Genomic DNA, 23181 nt, shown 5'->3' with positions numbered 1-23181 from the left:
CTGTGTTTGGAGATATCCAGGACCCATTCTCAGCTTCCAGTAAGGTTAAGAACCAAGTCAGCTCAAGACACAGAATAAGGTCCAAGGGAAGTAGATTTGGTACGACTGTAAATGCTGTGGAGAACAACACCAACTTAAAGACTAGGGAAAAGAAGCTAGAGGGCAAGAAAGTTTGTCTGTTTTGTGGAGGTGGACACACTTTGGAGTCTTGTGCTCAATTGGAAAAGAGAGCTCATTGTGACAAACTTTCTTTCTTAAAGGAAACTGGAGTTTGCTTTGCTTGCTTGTGTACAGGGCACATTAGCAAGAATTGCAGAAAGCGCCTCTCATGTAAAGTGTGTTGTTTAAAGCACCCCACAATGCTCCATATTTATTCAAAGGGAACAGCAGAAGGTGAAGCTACAGATGGAAATGTAGGACCAACCACTACTGTGGACAGTACTTTATCCAGTGGGTTTACTGGGGCTGGCAACAATGCATGTAAACTCCCTCTAGTCCCAGTACAAGTTAAAGCAAGGAAAGGCAATAAGACAGTACTAACTTACGCCTTTTTAGATCAAGGTAGTACAGCTGTCTTTTGTACTGTAAACCTGATGCATAAGCTTAATCTTTCTGGAAAAAGAACACATATTCTCTTACGGACAATGGGTCAAGAGAAGCTGGTCAACAGCTATGTTGTTAATGGACTGGAAGTGACAGGCTTGGATAGCCAGATGTTTTTCGATCTGCCAAGTACCTATACTCAGGAGACTATGCCTGTATGTAAGGAAAACATCCCAAGTCAGAAGGACATACAGAGATGGCCTCATTTACGATGCATTCAACTTCCAGAAATTGATTCTGAGATAGAGTTGTTGATAGGAACAAATGTACCAAAGGCGCTGGAACCATTACAGGTGATCCAAAGTATAAATGATGGACCCTATACTATTAGGACAACTCTTGGCTGGACTGTAAATGGACCACTGGGAGGAGAAAATGGAGATGAAATGGATGTTGCAACAGTTAACAGGATTTCAGTTTTGACCCTGGACGAGCTTTGGAAGCAGCAGTTTAAGAATGATTTCCCAGAATGCAAACATGATGAACAACTTGCTTTGTCTAGAGAAGACCAAAATTTATGAATGTGGTGTCAGAATCAGCCACCCTTGTGGATGGCCATTATCAGATAGCATTGCCACTGAAAAGGACTCAGCTGAATATGCCAAACAACAGAAAGATTGTTGACCAACGTACTCTGAATTTAACAAGGAGGTTTAAGAAGGATCCCTTGTTTCAACAACATTACACCAACTTTATGAATGACATAATTACAAAAGGGTTTGCAGAGCAAGTGTCTGAAGATGAACTGGCACACAATGATGGGAGATTATGGTACATCCCACATCATGGTGTGTATCACCCTCAGAAGGGTGAGATTCGTGTGGTGTTTGACTGTGGAGTTACCTTTCAGTCAGCTTCACTTAACGCTGAACTCATGCAGGGACCAGACCTCACTAGCTCTTTGATAGGAGTCGTAACTAGATTCAAGAAGGAACCAGTGGTGATTGCAGCAGACATTGAGTCCATGTATCATCAGGTCAGGGTGCCAGTGCCTGTGTTCACTTCAAATGGATTGTTTGCTACCGACCCATCACTAGTTAGTCGAAACTCGGATCCAAAAGAAACAATGAGGTTTTTGTCCTGGTCATGGAACACTGGACCAGCTCTTTATCCTCTTGAAGATATTCGAGTGTGCGTGGGAGTTTGCCCAACCAGTCTACGTGTGCTTTGTGGACTTGGCATTCGACCATGTTCCTTGGGTATTCCGTGGGAGGTCCTGCGGGAGTATGGGGTCGCTGTACAACCACAGTGAGAGCTTGGTTCATGTAGTCAGCAATAAATCTGACTCATTTCCTGTGGGTGTTGGACTTCATCAGGGCTGCCCTTTGTCACCTATTCTGTTCATAATATTTCTGGACAGAATTTCAAGGTGCAGCCAGGTGGCAGAAGGCTTATTCCTTGGTGGTTTCGGAGTCTCATCTCTGCTCTTTGCGAATGATGCGGTCCTGTTGGCTTCATCAGCCTCCAGCTCGCAGTAGAATGGTTCACAGCCGAGTGTGAAGTGGCTGGCATGCGAATCAGCATGTTTAAGTCTGAGGCCATAGTCCTCAGCCGGACAAAGGGTGGAGTCCCCTCTCCAGGGAAGAGTTCCTACCCCAGGTGAAGGAGTTCAAGTATCTCGGGGTCTTCTTCATGAGTGACGGGAGAAGGGAGAGGGAGATCAACAGACGGACTGGGGCTGCCTCTGCTGTGACGCAGACGCTGCACTGGTCTGTCGTGGTGAAGAAGGAAATGATTGTAAAAGCAAAGCTGTCGATTTACCAGTTGATCTAAGTTCCCACGCTCACCTATGGTCACAAGCTTTGGGTAGTGACCGAAAGAATAAGATCACGAATACAAGCGACAGAAATGAGTTTCCTTCAGAGGGTGGCTGGCCTCTCTCTTAGAAATAGGGTGAGGCATGCAGCCATTCAGGAGGGACTCAGAGTAGAGCCGCTTGTCCTCGATATTGAGAAGAGCCAGTTGAGGTTGCTTGGGCATCTGATTAGGATGCCTCCTGGGCGCCTCTTGAGTGAGGTGTTCCATGTCCCACTGGGAGGAGACCCGGGACACGCTGGAGAGATTATATCTCTCAGCTGGTCTGGGAACACCTTGGGGTCCCTCCGGATGAGGTGGTGGAGGTGGCTGGGGAGAGCGAAGCATGGGCTTCTCTTTAGACTGCCCCCCCCCCCGACCCGGCCCCAGATATGCGGAAGAGAATGGATCGATGGATGGATGATTTAAATGTGTCAATAATTTATTAATACTAGAAATGAATTCATAAATAACTATATATATATATATATATATATATATATATATATATACGCACACACAGACATTATATATATATATATAATTCTAATTTTATGACCATATATATATATATATATATATATATATATATATATATATATATATATATATATATATATATATGGTCATAAAATTAGAATGTCATGAAAAAGTTGATTTATTTCAGTAATTCCATTCAAAAAGATTAGAACTGACAGCTAAAGAAAACCCCAAATTCATTATCTCAGAAAATTAGAATATTACTTACGACCAATACAAAAAAAGGATTTTTAGAAATGTTGGCCAACTGAAAAGTATGAACATGAAAAGTATGAGCATGTACAGCATGTACTTAGTTGGGGCTCCTTTTGCCTGGACTACAGCAGCAATAGGGCTAGGGATGGGAATCAATAAGAATTTCGTAATTCCGATTCCATTATCGATATCACTTATAAATTCGATTCCTTCTCAATTCTCTTATCGATCCTCATTGGGTTATGTAGGATACATTTTAGGGGTCTCCATGTTCCTTTTTGACCGCAAATTAAAACCCAATTAAAACCATAGTTACCAACAAATCACAGGGTTGAGCAGGTTCTGATGCAGGCTGTTTATTAGACATTTTAGTAGCACACAAATAGTTAAAAGGACACAGACAGTAGCAGATGAAGACTGAGTTACACACACAGAGAAACAGAAAGGAAGAAAGAACCTGTTGATCATGCCCCGGCTTCCTCATCACTCCCTCCGACCGAGGAGAGCCCGTGCTGAGATTAAGTATGAGTCTAAATAAAATCAAACTGTCCAAATGATCCATGGCGATGAGCAAGCTCTGTTGCAAAAAAGTTACTAGTACTTAGAAATATACAAACACAAAAAACAAAGGACAAAAAGCAAAAAGTAAAAGCAAGAAGCCTCCCGGGAGGTTGTGCCTTAGTAGTTGCTGGAAAAACGGACAACACGGACAAAGACAGTCGCTACATCTTCTCTTCTCTCCCTTCTCCTCTTCTAACCGTGGTATTTATACTCTTTCTCTTTCTTTGTCTACGATTTGTGCTGAGTCTGCACTTTGCAAACTTCCATTAGAAACTGCCATTAATTCTACTGTCATTATCTGAAAGGGCACAAACATCCCGGAGCATTTTCAATACATCAACAAGACAGTAAGAAAAATTAATTGTCAGCCACCTCCTCCTTGAGGCCATCCTAAGGCACTCTTGGAGAAGGATTTACAACCCCTCACACATATGCTTGACCAGATATGAGGGAGAAGGACCAGATATGAGGACGAAAATGAGGCCCATTTTCCCCCCGGACCTGTTGCATGGACAGATTTTTACTTTCTTGATTTGCATTTCCAAAGTTTTTGGCTGTGCTACACAAGCAAGTTAGCCTTCAGCTAGGTCCACTGGACAGAATTATCCCTATATCCAGTATAAATCAAATAATGGGCAAACAGGATGACTGGTGTCCTGTACACGAACCCAAAATCGGGCAGTTTTATGAGTTGAGACCCCTTAGCATGAATTTAATGAGCAACAGGTTCATCACGGGGCTAGGGCAGAAGATGAGTATGCTCTGAGGATGGTCTGAGAGGGCCTGCTGGGCCACAGCAGACTGCTAGGGAGGGGTAGCAGAGCTGCTGGTGCCCTGAACACAAATAAGAGCAACTCAAACAGGCCTCAAATTTTCCTGCTACACAATATGCATTTATTACATTGTGGAAAGCAGTTTAGCTGCAAATAAACAGAAGTGGGAATAATAACTTTAAATATCAGTATGGTTGGTAAAAATAAATCCTAACAGTTAGTGTATAAATATACAAGAAATAGGTTGGTTGCATTAACTCTTATAATGTAAAGTAGAACAAAATTAAAACTGATATTGGACACATGCTCCCTTTGTTTCAGTGTCCCCCCGAGTTCATTTATAAAGAAAAGGAAAGGTCAGACTTCTAACTTCGTTATTAAAGATTTATTAATCAACACACATAATACATGAGATCAAAAATAATGCAGAATAATAAAAGCATGCTTGGAGATTGCAAAATAATATCCCTTACCACGGTTAAGGTGTCACCTCTCAGTAAGCGCACGGCAATCTCAAAGTGTCTATGCGTGCCCCCATTGTTTTATGATTCTGGCCCCCTGCCAAATAAGGAGTTGTTTTTCCCAAGTTCTGACCAGAGCTCTCTCAGTTATGCGACCCCCACTCCTGCCTAATGTAAACAATGGGAGGCACACTCCTCTGAGACTTCTTCACTTTCTTTCCCTGATCAGAATACTGCAACCTCCACAATAAACCTTGTATTTTCACAAATCTGCAATAATCAATTCCTTCACTGGTATAAAAAAATAATAATTCCTTTTTCAAAATTATACTATTAATATTTTAATATAAAATACAACTGCAAGGTGTGTGAGAAGCAGCTGCCAGTCCTCATCAACCAAATGCTACAGGAGATGGAGATTATTCATACAGTATAGTAAAAGCATTACACCAAAATAGGGTTGCAAATATTGATTATTCTATTGATTAATCGAGTGATCTGATTAGAAATACTTTTTCATATTAACAATTCATCTGCATATTTTAACTTCCGTACTGCAGTTTTTTTGCTGTGTGAAACAAACAGTGATGGGTGGAGCAGCTACAAAGTCCTTTTTTCTTCACATTGGCACTTACTGATCAGATGGTTGATGAAGGACCTCCAGCTGTTTCAAAGTAAAGGTTTTAGCAATGGTTACAGGAAAAAGCGCTGCTGCTTTGAAAGCTAGAAAAATGTTTTCTTTCGCTCCATCCAATCTCACCGTCTCAGTAACGGCTCCGCCTTTTTGCGCTTGCTGCATGTGCACAGACCGCATGTAAAACAACTGTTGCTGAAACATTGTGAACATAATTTTGTAATGCTTTTTATCTTGACACTTCCGTCTAGACGCTGTTGGATATATTCCGGACCAAATAAGGCACATGTGTAATGTATATTACATAGATTTTCTATGGGGTTAAGGTCAGGCGAGTTTGCTGGCCAATTAAGAACAGGGATACCATGGTCCTTAAAGCAGGTACTGGTAGCTTTGGCACTGTGTGCAGGTGCCAAGTCCTGTTGTAAAATGAAATCTGCATCTCCATAAAGTTGGTCAGCAGCAGGAAGCATGAAGTGCTCTAAAACTTCCTGGTAGATGACTGCGTTGACCTTGGGCCTCAGAAAACACAGTGGACCAACAGCAGCAGATGACATGGCACCCAAACCATCACTGACTGTGGAAACTTCACACTGGTCCTCAGCCAACGTGGATTCTGTGCCTCTCCTCTCTTCCTCCAGACTCTGGGACCTTGAGTTCCAAAGGAAACACAAAATTGACTTTGATCAGAGAACATAACTTTGGAGCACTCAGCAGCAGTCCAGTCCTTTTTGTCTTTAGCCCAGGCAAGACGCTTCTGACGCCGTCTCTGTTCAAGAGTGGCTCGACACGAGGACTGTGACAGCTGAAACCCATGTCTGCATACGTCTGTGCTTCTTGAAGCACTGACTCCAGCTGCAGTCCACTCTTTGTGAATCTCCCCCACATTTTTGAATGGGTTTGGTTTCATAATCCTCTCCAGGGTGCAGTTATCCCTGTTGTTATACACTTTTTTCTACCACATCTTTTCCTTTCCTTCGCCTCTCTATTAATGTGCTTGGACACAGAGCTCTGTGAACAGCCAGCACCAAGGAACAGTTGGAGACAGGTGAAGTGTCCCTGAGGCAAGCAGCCCGTGCTACGGCAGGCCATCATTCTAATGTCGATCACCCCCCCCCTTCTACCGAAGCCAGGATTAATATCTCCGCCTTTTCGGGCGGGACGACTAATGCTCACATGGTGTTTTCACATGAAAACACAGGACTTAAATACATCACGAGATAACAAGGGAAAGTGGAAAGAGCAGGTAACACAGCTGAACACAATGACACTGACGAGACAAGTGGAAGCAAAACCAAATACACTACACAAGAAACCAGACATACCAAAATAAAACAGGAAGTGGGACAAGGGCACAGAGATGAAGACTTGACACCAAACATAATTAGAAAAGAACCACAGACCAAAACAAAAGAACCAGAAAACCCTGGGCCACCGGCCCAGGACCATGACATTATCTTTTAAAAAATAGATAAAATGTTTAAACATAGTATGAATTTGAAAGGAAAATTGATATATCAAATGATAATATATTACTTAGGATACAATATTAATTTTGTTTTACTTAATGAGAGAATCTGTCCCTCACGGGCTACTTTCCCACCGCCGAAGTTCCGGAGCCGGAGCAAGTTCCCGTGCCGATCCCAAGGAACCGGCGAAACGATTAAGAACGGGCCCGCGTTCCCACCGCGTTTCTGTGAACGGCTCCTTTACGTATGAGTGTGGGCGGGTCCTCGTCTGGACACGGAAGCTGAAGCGCACAAACGTGGGAGAACACGCTCCACTTTCTGTGCTGCAAATACGTTTTACGGTCCAAACCAAACTACTGCAGCATCTGTGTGCAGCACAGAGGGAAACACAGACAGCGATTAGAGCAAGACGACAAGTACGCACTTTGTGTCCTTTTATCTGTGATATGAACTGATACAAAGCAGCAAGTTCAGCCTTAGAACCCAACCTAATTCACAGCCATGAAAAGCGCTTCGCTTTTCTCATGTAATACACATGTAATATGGTAGAAAACTTGATGTTGAGATGGCAGAGTCACGCCCCTCTGCAACTTTCGGCACGCGTTCCTGGTTCCAGACCAGCTAGTTTGCGGGGCCGGAATTGAACCCGTTATTCGGCCGAGCACCGAGTGCTTCAGTGGTGGAAAACCCGCCTAATGGTTCAAATTACGGCACAGGCTCCAGAACCCTGTTGGTGGGAAAGAGGCCATAGAGAAAAATTCCAGCACCTGGCAAATGTAGTTGATGACCCCTGTCCTAGATTAACTGCCTGTCTCCTCCAAGCTCTTTTTTGGCAATGGCATTAATATGTGACATCCTGGAGAAGTTGGACTACCGTTGCAACTTCTGTAAGGTCCAGGTACTGCCTCATGCTGCCGGTAGTGACACTGACATCAGAAAAGATGAGGAGAGAAAATTGTCAGTGCCCTCTATTTTACAACGCACTCTTTTATTTAACTGATCAGATTAATATCCCAGAAGTTTAACTGACTTGATGTGATAGTCTTTTTTGAGCAGTGTATTTAAATATCTCATGGTGATGAGGAGGGCTTTAATGTGGAGAGATATTTTATCCAGATAGATAACTAAAACTGGCCTCTTTCCAAAAGTTCAGATAACACTTCATATTAAATCAGAAAAATAATTTCAGTCCATAATAACTATGAAATGTTTATAGAGAATTCAGTTCACCATTGCAGTGGAGGAATGTGAACATATCAACATGCTCTAGAGTGAGGCTGGCTCTCTTCTTTGAGAAGATTTTCCCAGCTGCTGAGAAGAGATGCTCAGAGGGAGTAGATGTAGCAGGATTACACAAGAGTGATGTTGCCAATGTAGCAAGAGTGGGATACCTCAACTTATTCAACGTCAACCAAAACTTTGTGTTTGAGATAAGTTGCTCACCAAAGTACATTTGCAGCTGCCATGAAATGAAAATGGGACTCTGACGTGTCACATTTGATTTAAAAAAAATATCTACCATTTCAATAATAAAAATAAATAAATCTTACTTCATTAGTGATCAACTGGTTGTGAGCATCCTGTTCATTCTTACTGTCACTGTATGTTAGAGTCACATCCAAGCAGTGAATGGAGAGCTATTTGGAGTTCTCTGGGCTGAGGTACCTCCGTCAGTTGATGATGTAGCTTCTTCATTCCCAGTGGTGCACTGGTTCTCCATAGTAGTACTCCCATCCATGGCTTGCAAGAGCAAGAGCTTGTATTTTATTTTGAACACTGAAACTTTGATGGTGACCCATCTTGCCCAACATGCAGTGATCTCTTTTGAAGCAGCTCCTGGAGGGTCTGCACAGGGGCAATATCATTGGCAGTGTGGGTTGACCTTAAAAGCCCTCTGCTCAGAGGCAGGGCAGAGACTGTCACATCGCTTTCACCACTCAAGTAGACAGTGACATATTCAAAGGCCTGGAAAGCTTTAGCCAGTTCCTCTAACAAGGTCCACTGACCAGCCTTGAGGTCTAGGTACTGTTTCCCTCTCTGAGTTACTGCTGAGTCAGACAGAGTTCCAGTCAGTGGCCATCTCTGTTCCAGCAGGGGAGTCATCATATAATAGGTGTTGTTCCACCTGGTAGAAATATCTTGGACAAGTTTGTGTTTCTGGGTCCCCATCTGCCCAATCTTCAACTTGCTTCATTTAAAGTTCTCCACACAACACCTCACTGCTCCAAGTAATTTACTGATCTGAGGGTGTTTCGGATCGTTATTGATCACCGACTGTAAAGTTTAACCTGCACAGTAGACAGACATTCACTCATGTTTGTCTTGAAAGATATTTGCAGCCAGCACTACAGTGGAACTATTGCTATGGACACAATTTTGCTTGGTGGGATCTCAAAATTTTCCATAGCCGGCTCAATCTAAGCAGCAATTTTTGGCCCAGTGTGTCATTCTTTAAGTGGTATAGTTGTGAGGACAAAGCTAATTATAAAGTGCCAAGTGTTGCCAAGATATGGCTCTGTGGCAACACTGGTCCAGGCATTAGCTGTCAGGGGCGCCGGGGCCCCTGACAGCTAATGCTGGTGTTTGCTTAGTAAGTATCATACATTAGAAAAATATTTATTCATAATTCCTTTATTATCTTTTAAATAAGTAAATAATTAATTAATTTATGAATGTCAAAATAAACAAAAATTAAAAATAAATTTGTACATTTACTAATGCATATTACATAATACATTATTAAGTCACAAAAAGCTTTATTTCAATGTGCATGACACTCCTGGTCCTCCATACTTGAGTGGTACAATAGCTAATTTTGAAATATGTAACATCATGTAGCAGCTTCAATTTGTCACAAGGAAGCACAAGCCTTAGAGGTCACAGGTGAGGGAGGGGTAAGCAGAGCTACAAGGAAATTACAGTTTTCCAACCATGTGTGGGTTTCTCTGCTGTTGCTCATTTTTTGTCTCTTTTTTCTTTAAATTGTGGAAATAATTTTTTTTCGTTTCTTACATTACTGCACATGATATGTTGCAGAACTGCGTTAAATCAACCTCCATGTCTGAGTGACACAGAGAGGTCTGCTACACCTCCTGCCTGGACTCTTTTCATTTAACCACCTCCCACTAACACACCCACTGTTTTCAGTACAGCTGAAGCTGCCAGGCAATAACAAAGTCCTGCAGACTACAAAGGCAGAAGTTTGTACCTACAACATTTGGTGACAGAGTCAGAGCTCTGTTCTCTATTTAAAACATTTTGATTCATACTCAAACTGTGCCACAGGCTTCCAATACCTACCCCATCTCAGCCCTTTTCACAGGGAAAGGCTCAGACAGGTTAACTTGAACTCAATGTTTTCTGGTTTCCATATTCCATCTGTTTGTACATGCAGAGGGTTCGTTCAAACATCAGTGTTTATCATCTTTGGATTGAGTCCAGATTCAGATTCGATATGTTTTTGACTGGCTGAGTTTTCACTCATGCTGACTGCTCATTGTTTCCATGACAAAGACTCAAAAAGGAATAAAGTGAACAGTAATTAACATTAAAACTTTATTTACAGAAGAAAAACAAACATTTATCATTTCAAATATTTTTATTAGAAGCACAGCACAAAAGTATAACGACCCCATAAGACTTATGCTTCATTTTGTTTTACAATGCCCCTAGGGCAACTGCACACAGAGGAAAAAAAAAACAAAAACAAAAAAACAGAAAATAAAACAGTGTGGTGGCCACATATATGCACATTTCACACCAGAATGCCCCAAGCTCTTATTGCGAAGAGAGAGACCGGAATAGATCTGGAAAAGGCGGGAGAGAGAGGCCTGGGATAAAAGGGCTTGACTCCTCCTTTTGCAGGAGTTATATTTGGAGTTCTAGTTGTTGTGTGTTTTTACTGAGACTACATACCTGCTCGTGTCTCCTTCCACCGACTCCTACATTGGTGACCCCGCCTAAAGAACATGTCTGCTGACGACAGCTCAACGGCCGCGGCCGCTGTTTCCTCACCAGCCGCGGCCGTTTCCTCACCAGCCGCCGTTTCTCCCGCTATTTTTGCGGCCACGGTCAAGCTCCCGGAGTTCTGGCAGCACGATCCAGAGCCTTGGTTCCAGCATGTGGAGGCCCAGTTTCACCTCCGCGGGATCACCTCAGACGACACCAAGTATTACCATGTCGTCGCGGCGCTGGGCTCTGCTTCTACCCGCCGGCTGATGGGACTGCTCCGGAACCCGCCGCCTGCTAACAAGTATGGAGCGCTGAAGGAGAACCTGCTGCGGATTTATCAGCTTTCAGACGAAGAGCGGGCTGATCGCCTGTTATCCCTGAATGGCTTGGGAGATGGTAAACCCTCCGAGCTGATGGAGCACATGCTGGCTCTGCTCGGCCCGGGCGAGGCTTCGTTTCTCTTTACGCATCTGTTCCTGCGCCAGCTCCCCCCTCCCGTGCGCACCGCGCTAGCCAGCTCCGCTCTGATACGGGCCAAGGATTACCGCGGGCTAGCTGAAGAGGCGGACAAGATTTTGCTGGCATCCAGGCATTCCGGTGTGCATGCACTTTTACCGAGTGCGGCTCTACAAGGGGCGGAGACGAGAGAAGCTGGTGCTGTGGCCGCCGTCGCAGAGCGCCGGAGGAAGGAGAGCGTGCTCTGCTTCTATCATCGCCGGTTCGGAGTGAAGGCGAAGCGCTGCATTCCGCCGTGTACCTTCCAGCACCAGGGAAACGAGAGGGCCGGTGCTCACTAGCAGCTGTGTGCGCTGGCAGCTCGGACAAGCTGCTCTTCATTGAGGACACTGCTTCGGGACGCCGTCTGCTTGTGGACTCGGGTGCTCAGCGTAGCATCATGCCGGCTTCAGCTGCGGACGCCTTGGGACAATGTCACGGACCCCTGCTGGACGCGGCGAACGGTACCCCCATTCGCACATATGGAATGAGGTTGGTGACTGTGTGTTTCAAGGGACGTCAGTTTAACTGGGACTTTGTGATAGCGTCTGTGTCAGTACCTATACTCGGCGCTGATTTCTTGTGTGCTTTCAGGTTGTTGGTCGATGTAGCTAATAGGTGCTTGATAGATGCTGTGTCTTTTGATACCTACCCCTGTACACTTGGTAGTCCTGGCCCCCTGCCCCTCGCTAACATGCTTGCCACAGGTGATGAGTACCAGCGTTTGCTTGCCGAGTTTCCCACCCTCACGGTTCCCACCTTCTCTGCAGCCGTAGCTAAACATGGTGTGGAGCATTACATTACCACTGTGGGTCCGCCGGTTTTTGCGCGTGCACGCCGTCTCGATGCCGCGAAGTTAGCGATAGCCAGGGAGGAGTTTGCAAACATGGAGCGCCTTGGTATTGTGCGCCGCTCAAACAGCCCGTGGGCGTCCCCGTTGCACATGGTCCCTAAAGCTGTTGGTGGGTGGCGCCCTTGTGGGGATTTTAGGCACCTTAATAATGCGACGACTAATGACAGGTACCCGGTTCCCCACATTCAAGATTTTTCGGTTCATCTTGCGGGGGCAACTATTTTTTCAAAGGTGGATTTGGTGAGGGGATACCATCAGGTTCCTGTCCATCCGCGTGATGTGCCCAAGACCGCGGTTATCACTCCTTTTGGCCTTTTCGAGTTTTTGCGAATGCCCTTCGGTCTGAAGGGCGCGGCACAGACGTTTCAGCGCCTCATGGACTCCGTTTTGCGTGGTATGCCATTTTTGTTCGTCTATCTGGATGACATACTGGTTGCCAGCCCTTCCGCCGCGGAGCATTCAGTGCACCTCCGCCAGTTGTTTGAGCGTCTCAGTGAGCACGGTTTGATTGTGAATCCAGCTAAATGCCAGTTCGGTCTGCCGGCCATAGAGTTTTTGGGACACCTCGTTTCGCCCCAAGGGGCATTTCCCCTGCCCGCTAAGGTGGAGGCGGTTTCTGCTTTTCCGCGCCCTTCCTCAGTGAAGCCCCTGCAGGAGTTTTTGGGGATGGTGAACTTTTATAACCGTTTCATCCCCCGGGCTGCTCACCTCATTCACCCTCTGTACAGTGCACTTAAGGGCAAGAAAGGCAACCAAGAGATAGAGTGGACACCTGAGCGGGTGCAGGCATTTGACAGTGCCAAAGCTGCTCTTGCCAACGCTGCCCTGCTGGCCCACCCGTCTCCTGAGGCGCCTGTTGCCCTTACTACCGATGCCTCCGATTTTGCAGTCGGGGCCGTGTGCGAACAATGGGTGGGTGGTGCTTGGCAGCCCCTCGCCTTTTTTAGCAGGAAGCTTCGGGATGCGGAGAGAAAGTACAGTACGTTTGACAGGGAGCTCCTTGCCCTTTTTCTCGCGACGCGTCATTTCCGGTTCCTGCTTGAGGGCCGTGACTTTACCGCTTTTGTAGACCACAAACCGCTCACATTTGCCATGGCAAAGGTTTCAGAACCATGGACTGCACGGCAGCAACGGCAGCTTTCTGCTATTTCAGAGTTTACCACTGACATTCAGCACGTCGCCGGCAAGTGTAATCGGGTGGCTGACTGTCTGTCCAGGGCGCAGGTTAGTTCTGTGCATTTGGGAGTGGACTACTCTGCCATGGCTGCCGACCAACTTACGGATACGGAGATTCAGGCTTTTAAGGTGGCCGAGTCCAGTTTGCGTTTGGAAGATGTCTCATTTCAGGATAGTGGCGTAACCCTACTTTGCGACGTCTCATTGGGCAGGCCTCGCCCCTTGGTTCCTGCTTGCTGGCGTCGGCGGGTTTTTGAGGCAGTTCATTCTCTTTCGCACCCAGGAGTTAAAGCCTCAGTTAAGTTGGTAGGGGCCAAGTTTGTGTGGCCCGGCCTCCGGAAAGAGGTCAGGGCGTGGGCTTCCTCATGTGTTGCTTGTCAGCGCGCCAAAGTGCAACGACACACCAAATCCCCTCTGGAGCACTTTCCCATACCCCAGAGAAGGTTCGAACATGTCCATGTAGACCTGGTAGGTCCATTTCCCCCTTCCCGGGGTTTCACCCATCTCCTGACAATGGTGGACAGGACGACTCGGTGGCCTGAAGCAGTTCCTTTGGCGTCAACCACCTCAGCAGATGTTGCTCGTGCGTTCGTCTCCTCCTGGGTATCTCGGTTTGGCGTACCGCTTGACTTGACATCTGACAGGGGTCCTCAGTTCACGTCTGAGCTGTGGACTGCTGTGGCGGAGAACCTTGGCGTCAGACTCCATCGCACTACCGCGTACCACCCGCAGGCCAATGGCCTTTGCGAGAGGTTCCACCATACCATGAAGGCTGCCTTACGGGCTGCGCTGGTGGACAGCAGCTGGGTTGACCGCCTTCCTTGGGTCCTGCTGGGCCTGCGTGCGACACCTAAGGAGGACCTGCAGTCTTCTTCAGCCGAGCTGGTCCTGGGCCAGCCTTTGAGGGTTCCAGGGGAATTCCTTCCTGGTGCATCTGCTTCGGGGGCCGACAAAAGGAGCGGGCCGGTTTTCCCGGGGAATGATAGGTTTTTGGCCCCAGTAGCGGCGCATCACTGCCTTCCACAGTCATATGTGCCAAAGGACCTGATGTCTGCCAAGTACATTTTTATCCGCCATGACGCGCACCGTTCTCCACTTCGACCTCCTTATGATGGTCCATTCCGTGTGCTAGAGGTGGGACCTAAGGATTTTTTGGTTGAGCTGGGAGGTAGTCAGGAGCGGGTTTCGGTGGATCGCCTTAAGCCTGCTCACATGTTTCCGGATGGTCCTATTGAGTTGGCCCAACCTCCGCGCCGCGGTCGTCCTCCCGTTTCTATGCCTCACTCGGAGGACCTGCCCCCAGCTGCTGTTTTTTCCCCTGCGAGGGGGCAGTCTCGCCGTGGTCGGGGCTATGCCCCTCCCTCGTTTTCACCACCTGTGGTCGCCAAGCACAGCCGTAGCGGCCGCCTTGTTAAACCCCCTAGGAGATACTCTTGATGTGGTATTTTATTTTTGCTATGTTGAGTTGAAAATGGTTGCTGTTTTTATTATTGTATTGTTTGCCATTCTGTGTGTTCAGGGAGGGCCTGTGTGGTGGCCACATATATGCACATTTCACACCAGAATGCCCCAAGCTCTTATTGCGAAGAGAGAGACCGGAATAGATCTGTAAAAGGCGGGAGAGAGAGGCCTGGGATAAAAGGGCTTGACTCCTCCTTTTGCAGGAGTTATATTTGGAGTTCTAGTTGTTGTGTGTTTTACCGAATAAAGCTGAGACTACATACCTGCTCGTGTCTCCTTCCACCGACTCCTACAACATGAGGGAAAGTTATTAGCCATAATATTAGTAATGTTTAGGCATTCAAAAAAAACAAACCAACAACAAACAAGATAAATAGTTCAAAAGAAGCTGGATTAAAGGTAAACAAAATCAAAGCAAATACATACGTAAACAGTATAAATCCCCAAACCTCCCCACCCTACCCCCTGACTGCAGAATTAAACATCACCAAGATAGGAGAGTAAAGGCTTCCAGATTTGATCAAACTTATTCTTTTTGCCAGTAATCCCATATCTTATTTTCTCCAGGTGAAGTGTGTTTGTGAGCTCTGTAAGCCACATCCTGAATACAGGAACATCTTTGCCCTTCCAGAACTGGAGAATAAGTTTTTTTGCAATGATTAGTGCATATGACGACAGGCATTTCTGTGAGTGCCGTAGGCCTTGTATTTCTTTAGAAGTTCCATCCATTCTCTTCCGCTTATCCGGGGCCGGGTTGCGGGGGCAGGAGCCTAAGCAGAGAAGCCCAGGCTTCCCTCTCCCCAGCCACCTCCTCCAGCTCATCCGGAGGGACCCCAAGGCATTCCTAGGCCAGCTGAGAGATATAATCTCTCCAGTGTGTCCTGGGTCTACCACGGGGCCTCCTCCCGGTGGGACATGCCCGGAACACCTCACCCAAGAAGCTGCAAGGAGGCACCCTAATCAGATGCCTGAGCCACCTCAACTGGCTCCTTTCAATGTGGAGGAGCAGCGGCTCTACAGTGCCTGACAGAAGTTCTGTCACTTATCCATATTGGTGGAAACAGAAGCTCATAACCTGACTTTAAATGCATCCATTGGTTTTAGAAATGACCCATATGAAAGCTGAAACCCTCCCAAATGAGGTCTAATTTATGAAAATAAATTTGCTTCACTGCAGAAATAGTGATCATTTAATGAACACAGAAAGGTCAGATTTTGGCAAGACAAAAGTTTTGTCGCCTTGTCATATAATGCACCCAATCCTAGTTTACAGCCTCACCTGTGCTCACTAATTGATTGGTTAATTAGTGGGTGTGTATAAAAAGAATCCCAGCACCCCAGACCTTCACTTGAACTGCAACTTCTGACAACATGCCAAAAATCCACCCTGCGACCAAAGCCTTGATTATCAAGAGGCTAAAGACCAGATGCACTGCAGAGGTGGCTGGCACCTTTAAGGTGTCTGAGCGTCAAGTACAAAGAATTAAACAAAGATTTGAAGAGACTGGAGATGTTTTTGACAAGCCCAGGTCTGGCAGGCCCCGCAAGACAACTGCTCAGGGGGAAGGTTTGTTGGTTAGAAAATCCAAAGCCAGCCCCTTTTCCACTGCAGCAGAGCTCCACCAGGCCTGGTCACCTCAAGCCCCTGTGTCAACTTGAACAGTTTGTAGGATTCTGTCTCGAAATGGCCTCCATGGTCGAATCAATGTCCAGAAGCCAGCACTAAACAAAAGGCAATTAAAAAACCGTGTGGCATTTGCCAAGGCCCACAGCCTGCTAAACGGATGGACGCTGGAAAAGTGGCAGAAGGTGGATTTCTCAGATGAATCTTCAGTTGAATTACACCACAGCCGCCTCAAATACTGCAGGAGACCTACTGGAGCCCGTATGGATCCAAGATTCACCCAGAAAACAAGTTTGGTGGTGGAAAGATCATGGTCTGGGGTTACATTCAGTATGGGGGTGTGCGAAACATTTGCGAGGTGGAAGGCAATATCAATAGCCTAAAATATCAAGAAGTATTAGCTACCTCTTACATTCCCAATCATAAAAGGGGTCAAATTTTGCAGCAGGATGGTGCTCCATCTCATACATCCATCTCTACATCAAAGTTCCTCGAGGCAAAGAAGTGACTGGCCAGCCCAGTCACCAGACATGAACATCACTGAGCATGTTTGGGGTAGGATGAAAGAGGAAGCTTGGAAGTCAAAACCAAAGAATCTTGATGAACTCTGGGAGGCATGTAAGACTGCATTCTTTGCTATTCCTGATGACTTCATCAATAAATTGTATGAATCATTGTCGAACCGCATGGATGCAGTTCTTCAAGTTCATGGAAGTCACACAAAATATTAAATATGGCTCTAATAGCACCACAACTTCATTCACCAATGTTATGAAACATATCTTTGCATTTGAAGCAAATTATTAGTTTAATTTTCACATTACTTTCTGTGGGCGACAAAACTTTTGTCTTGCCAAAATCTGACCTTTCTGTGTTCATTAAATGATCAATATTTCTGCAGTGAAGCAAATTTATTTTCGTGAATTAGACCTCATTTGGGAGGGTTTCAGCTTTCATGTGGGTCATTTCTAATACCAATGGATGAATTTAAAGTCAGGTTATGAGCTTTTGTTTCCACAACATGGATAAGCGACAGAACTTCTGTCAGGGACTGTACTCTGAGCCCCTCCCGGATGGCCGCACTCCTCACCTTATCTCCAAGGGAGAGGCCAGCCACCCTTCGAAGGAAACTCATTTCTGCCACTTGTATTCGCGATCTTATTCTTTCGGTCACTACCCAAAGCTCGTGACCATAGGTGAGGGTAGGAACGTAGATTTTTTTTTTTAACGGAAGCTGCAATGGTAATTTCGCTGAACATTCAGTGACAATAAAGCAATCTAATCTAATCTAATGTAGATCGACCGGTAAATCGGTAAAACACACTAAGCTCCCTCTTCACCACGACAGACCGGTGCAGCGTCTGCATCACTGCAGAAGCAGCCCCAATCCGTCTGTCGATCTCCCGCTCCCTTCTCCCGTCACTCGTGAACAAGACCCCGAGATATTTGAACTCCTCCACTTGGGGCAAGAACTCGTTCCTGAGTTCTTGGAGAGGGCACTCCACCCTTTTCCGGCTAAGGACCATGGCCTCAGACTTACAGGTGCTGATTCTCATGCCAGCCACTTTACACTCGGCTGCGAACCGTTCCACTGCCACCCCCTGATGAAGCCAACAGGACCGCATCATCTGCAAAAAGCAGAGATGAGACTCTGAGGTCACCAAGGAAGAAGGTTTCTGCGACCTGGCTATGCCTAGAAATTCTGTCGATAAAAATTATGAACAGAATCGGTGACAAAGGGCAGCCCTGATGGAGTCCAACACCCACAGGAAATGAATCCGACTTATTACCGGCGATACGGACCAGGCTTTCACTGCGGTTATACAGTGACAAGTCCACAAAATTTCCATGCATAATCGAATATCCTTGAGAGGATAAAGAGCTGGTCCAGTGTTCCACGACCAGGATCCGAAGTTCGACTAACGGACGGACCCTCTTTTCCAGCACCCTGGCATAGACCTTACCAGGGAGGCTGAGGAGTGTGATCCCCCGAAAGTTGGAGTGCACCCTCCAGTCTCCCTTCTTAAAAATGGGGACCACCACCCCGGTCTGCCAGTCCAATGGCACTGCCCCAGATCTCCACGCGATGTTGCAGAGGCGTGTCAACCAAGACAGCCCTACAACATCCAGAGCCTTCATGAACTCAGGGGGAACCCCAGGGGCCTTCCAACCAAGAAGTTGTTTAACTGTCTCAGTGACCTCACCCCCAGTGATGGTCAAGTCATCTCCCTCATCCCCAGACTCTGCTTCCACTACAGAAGGTGTGTCAGTGGGATTCACGAGGTCCTCGAAGTATTCCTTCCACCATCCGACTATAGCCTCAGTTGAAGTCAGCAGCACCCCACCCGCACTATAAACCATGTGAGTGGAGCACTGCTTTCCCCTCCTGAGTAGCCTGACGGTTTGCCAGAATTGCTTCGATGCTGTCTGAAAGTCTTTTTCCATAGCCTCACCGAACTCCTCACACACCCAAGTTTTTGCTTTGGCCACTACCCGAGCTGCATTCTGCTTGGCCTGGCGATACCTGTCAGCTGCCTCCGGAGTCCCACAGGCTAACCAACCCTGATAGGACTCTTTCTTCAGCTTGATGGCTCCCTTCACCTCCGGTGACCACCATCTGGTTCAGGGGTTAACACCACGACAAGCACCAACCACCTTGCAGCCACAGCTCTGAGCAGCAGCCTCAACAATGGAGGTGCGGAACATGGTCCATTCGGACTCAATGTCCTCAGCCTCCCTCGGAATGCTGTCGAAGTTCTGCCGGAGGTAGGAGTTGAAGATCTCCCGGACTGGGGCTTCTGCCAGGTGTTCCCAGCGCACCCTCACAATACATTTAGGTGTGCCAGGTCTGTCCAGCATCTCCCCCCCCATCTGATCCAACTCACCGCTAGGTGCTGATCAATTGACAGCTCAGCTCTTCTCTTCACCTGAGTGTCCAGAACATACGGCCGCAGATCTGATGATACGATTACAAAATCGATCATCGACCTGCGACCAAGGGTGTCCTGGTGCCATGTGCGCTTATGGACATCCTTAGGTTCGAACACGGTGTTTGTTATGCACAAACTGTGGTTTGCACAGAAGTCCAATAACAAAACACCATTCGGGTTCAGATCGGGCAGGCCGTTCCTCCCAATCACGCCCCTCCAGGTCTCACTGCCATTGCCCACATGAATGTTGAAGTCTCCCAGGAAGACTATGGAGTCACCAGACGGAGCACTCTCCAGCACCCCGCCCAGCGACTCCAAAAAGGTTGGGTACTCTGAACTGTCATTCGGCGCCTAAGAGCAAACAACAGTCAGGACCCGTTCCCCAGCCTGGAGGCGTAGGGAAACTACGACGTACAGGCAGCAAGTCGGGGGGATACAAGAATACCCACCCCAGCTCGCCGCCTCTCACCGAGGGCAAATCCAGACTGGAACAGAGTCCAGCCCTTCTCCAGGAGACTGGTTCCAGAGCCCAGGCCATGCGTTGAGGTGAGCCCAACAATATCTAGCTGGTATCTCTCAACCTCACGCACTAGCTCAGGTTCCTTCCCCACCAGAGAGGTGACATTCCATGTCCCAATAGCCAGTTTCGATATCTGAGGATCAGTCTGCCAGTGCCTCTGCCCTCGGGCACCGCCCGACACACACTGCACCCAACCCCTACGACGCCTCCTGCGGGGGGTGGGCCTACAGGAGGGTGAGCCCATGAAACCTCTTTGGGCTAAACCTACAGTTTATTTCAGGACAAATTAAAATGACACAAGTGAGGTTCATCTTGATCCACAGCTCAGTAAAATGAAGCCATTTTGTTAGGAACAGCACATTCTCAGTGGGAACTATATTTCCAGCAAAAAGCATTAACAGTCCAGCAGCTCCCTCTAGTGGCCATAAATAAAGCCTGTGGGAGGATGGTGTTGATCTAAAACAGTGCTTCTCAATTATTTTCTGTTATGCCTCCCAGGAAGAAGAAAACCTTTTGTCTCTGCACAGCTGTAATTAAATTTTGTGTTCAGTGTGTGAATGGTTCCAGTTCAGCTCCATAACAGCAGCATCCTTGGTTTGATTCCTGTGTTTTAGGTCATATCTGCCTCTCTCATTGAGGGGGACGTCCACTACATGGAAATGGATTTGATCAGGAAACAAACTACAGCTCACTGACAGCAGAGGATGGCTGGTTTATCTGACATATTATTACTTCTGCTAACTTCTATCTCTGCACCAATAGTAAAGCTAGTGCTTAGAGTAAGAGGGCAGGGCTTTACTTGGTGTCAGTGTGAGAAATGAAAAAACGTTCAAATGAGTGAGAAGAACAATGAAAGGGCAAATGATAGGACCCATCCATCCATCCATCCATTCGCTTCCGCACATCATGTTAAGGGTCGCGGGGGGGCTGGAGCCTACCCCAGCTGTCATAGGGCGAGAGGCAGGGTACACCCTGAACAGGTCGCCAGCCTGTTGCAGGGCCAACACAGAGGGACAGACGACCTTTCACACTCACATTCATGCTCTCATTCACACCTATGGGCAATTTAGATTAGCCAATTAACCTAACCCCAGTAAGTGCATGTCTTTGGAATGTGGGAGGAAACCGGAGTACCCGGAGGAAACCCACGCAAGCACGGGGAGAACATGCAAACTCCACACAGAGAGAGGGAGAGGCCTGGGCCAAGGTGGAATCGAACCCAGGCCTTCCAGATGGTATTCTAACTGTGAGGCAGCAGTGCTAACCACTACGCCACCGTGCTGCCCAAATGATGAATGATAGGACCCTTTATACCCAAATAATAAAGCTCATCATAACATCATTTTACAACATATACATGCCCACAACAGCGGGAATGTGTATGTTATGAAGTGCCACTGATGTTATGAAGTAGTCCGTAAAAATGCTCCACTTAGTTTACAATCTGTTGCCAAGTGACTGATGATGACGTTGGTGGACGGTTGGTGACGAGTTTTACCCACAATACACTTGGAGAAAATATCGGCGATCCACTTGAAAATTTGCGTGTCATAAAGTTAAATGTAAGACTGACAAAAAAGCCAGTCATACAGCACAACATTTTATTCAATATTTTACACCTACTACATCACTAAAGTGAGTCGGTCTTGTAAAGTTTTTAGCAACCATGACTCAGTCCTGATTGTAGCAACTTTTAAAAGCCCCATGTAAAGCAATGAATCATGGGTGATGTAAAGTATGCTGGGCCTTTAGCCATACACCGTGCTCATCTGGATACACTAAGTAGAGGGTCCTTCTCCAATTCTCCTCAGATGTGATAGAGGCCTGGCTACCTGAAATCTTCCCAGTCTCTCCCATCCGGGCCCCCTCTAGGCCTGGGCCAGGGGTGTGCTGATCTCCCAGCCCACCCAGAAGCTCTGCCCCTGTCAGTAACCTTCTTCTGTCATAGCTTCAACCTGATAAATGCTCACTAATATGACCTGTTTGGCTTCATGTTTCATTCACTCACAGCTCGTCTGACTGTGAGTCCCAGCAGATCTCAGCTGTTTAAAGAAGAGTTTGTGACTCTGAGCTGTGAGGAGGACGACAACTGTGCAGGATGGACTCTCAGGAGAAACACAAGCAAATGACAGAGGACTCAGTGTGGAGCTGGGTGGGGAAAATCAAATGATTCTTCATGTACCATCAGCTACACTGACCCACAGCAGACAGTGGAGTTTACTGGTGTGAGTCCAGAGAGGGCGCCATCAGTAACATGGTTAACCTCACAGTCTCTGGTAAGCTGAGTGTGTGGAGTTAGTGTTGATGAAGCTGTGTGTAAATGGATAAAATGCTGTAGTTTGTCTCTGTGTTGAGGTGGATCAGTGATCCTGCAGAGTCCTGTCCTCCCTGTGATGGAGGGAGATGACGTCACTCTGCTCTGTCAAACAAAGACCACTCCCTCCAACCTCCCAGCTGCTTTCTATAAAGATGGCTCCCTCATCAGGGAGCAGCCTACAGGTCACATGACCATCCAGCATGTTTCCAGGTCTGAGGAAGGCCTCTACAAGTGTGACATCAGCGGTCATGGAGAGTCTCCATCCAGCTGGATCACTGTCACAGGTGAGGAGCTTCACTCTGATTTCACCTCTTATTTCATCCACACATTCACCTGAACAGGTGGGATTCTCTCTGCAGGTAGACCTCCAACTTCACCTGCTTATGGAGCCCCAGCCCATGAAAAATCCCTGCTGTATTTTGACTTTACACTGATGTGCTACCTGGTGGTGTTCTGTCTGCACTTCATTTCCACTCTCCTCAAAGGAAGCTCATCTCAGAGCCACAGATAACACTCTGACCTCTTAATCAATCACCTGTAATGAATAACCTGATGATTGATAGCTATCTCTAACTGAAGTTGTGCTAATTTTAAATCCTACATTTCTTTTCTTTTCTGACTCCAAATAATTGATCTGCAAGCCCCCAAGGTGATGGCCCTACCCACTCAGGCTGAACATGAACTTGACAAGGAGTTTGATGATGTCACCACAGAGTAGTTACAGAAATGACTCAGACCTTCTGCCATCTGTCTGCTGTTTCCACTTTGCTTTGCTTTAAACTTTGCGAGCCCTTTCATAAACTTTTGACTGTAGATTTATTCAT

At 46.7% G+C, this 23181-nt stretch overlaps 1 pseudogene; it reads left to right on the top strand.

Annotated features, from left to right (window-relative positions):
* The first annotated feature begins 644 nt into the window (after positions 1-644).
* LOC115776615 (low affinity immunoglobulin gamma Fc region receptor III-like) lies at positions 645-22868 on the top strand (annotated as a pseudogene).
* Positions 22869-23181: the final 313 nt, after the last annotated feature.

The sequence above is a fragment of the Archocentrus centrarchus genome, unplaced genomic scaffold (genome assembly GCF_007364275.1).
Source record: "Archocentrus centrarchus isolate MPI-CPG fArcCen1 unplaced genomic scaffold, fArcCen1 scaffold_35_ctg1, whole genome shotgun sequence".
NCBI lineage: Eukaryota > Metazoa > Chordata > Actinopteri > Cichliformes > Cichlidae > Archocentrus > Archocentrus centrarchus.
Note: the sequence above shows the minus strand (reverse complement) of the source record. Positions and strands in the feature narration are given on the sequence as shown.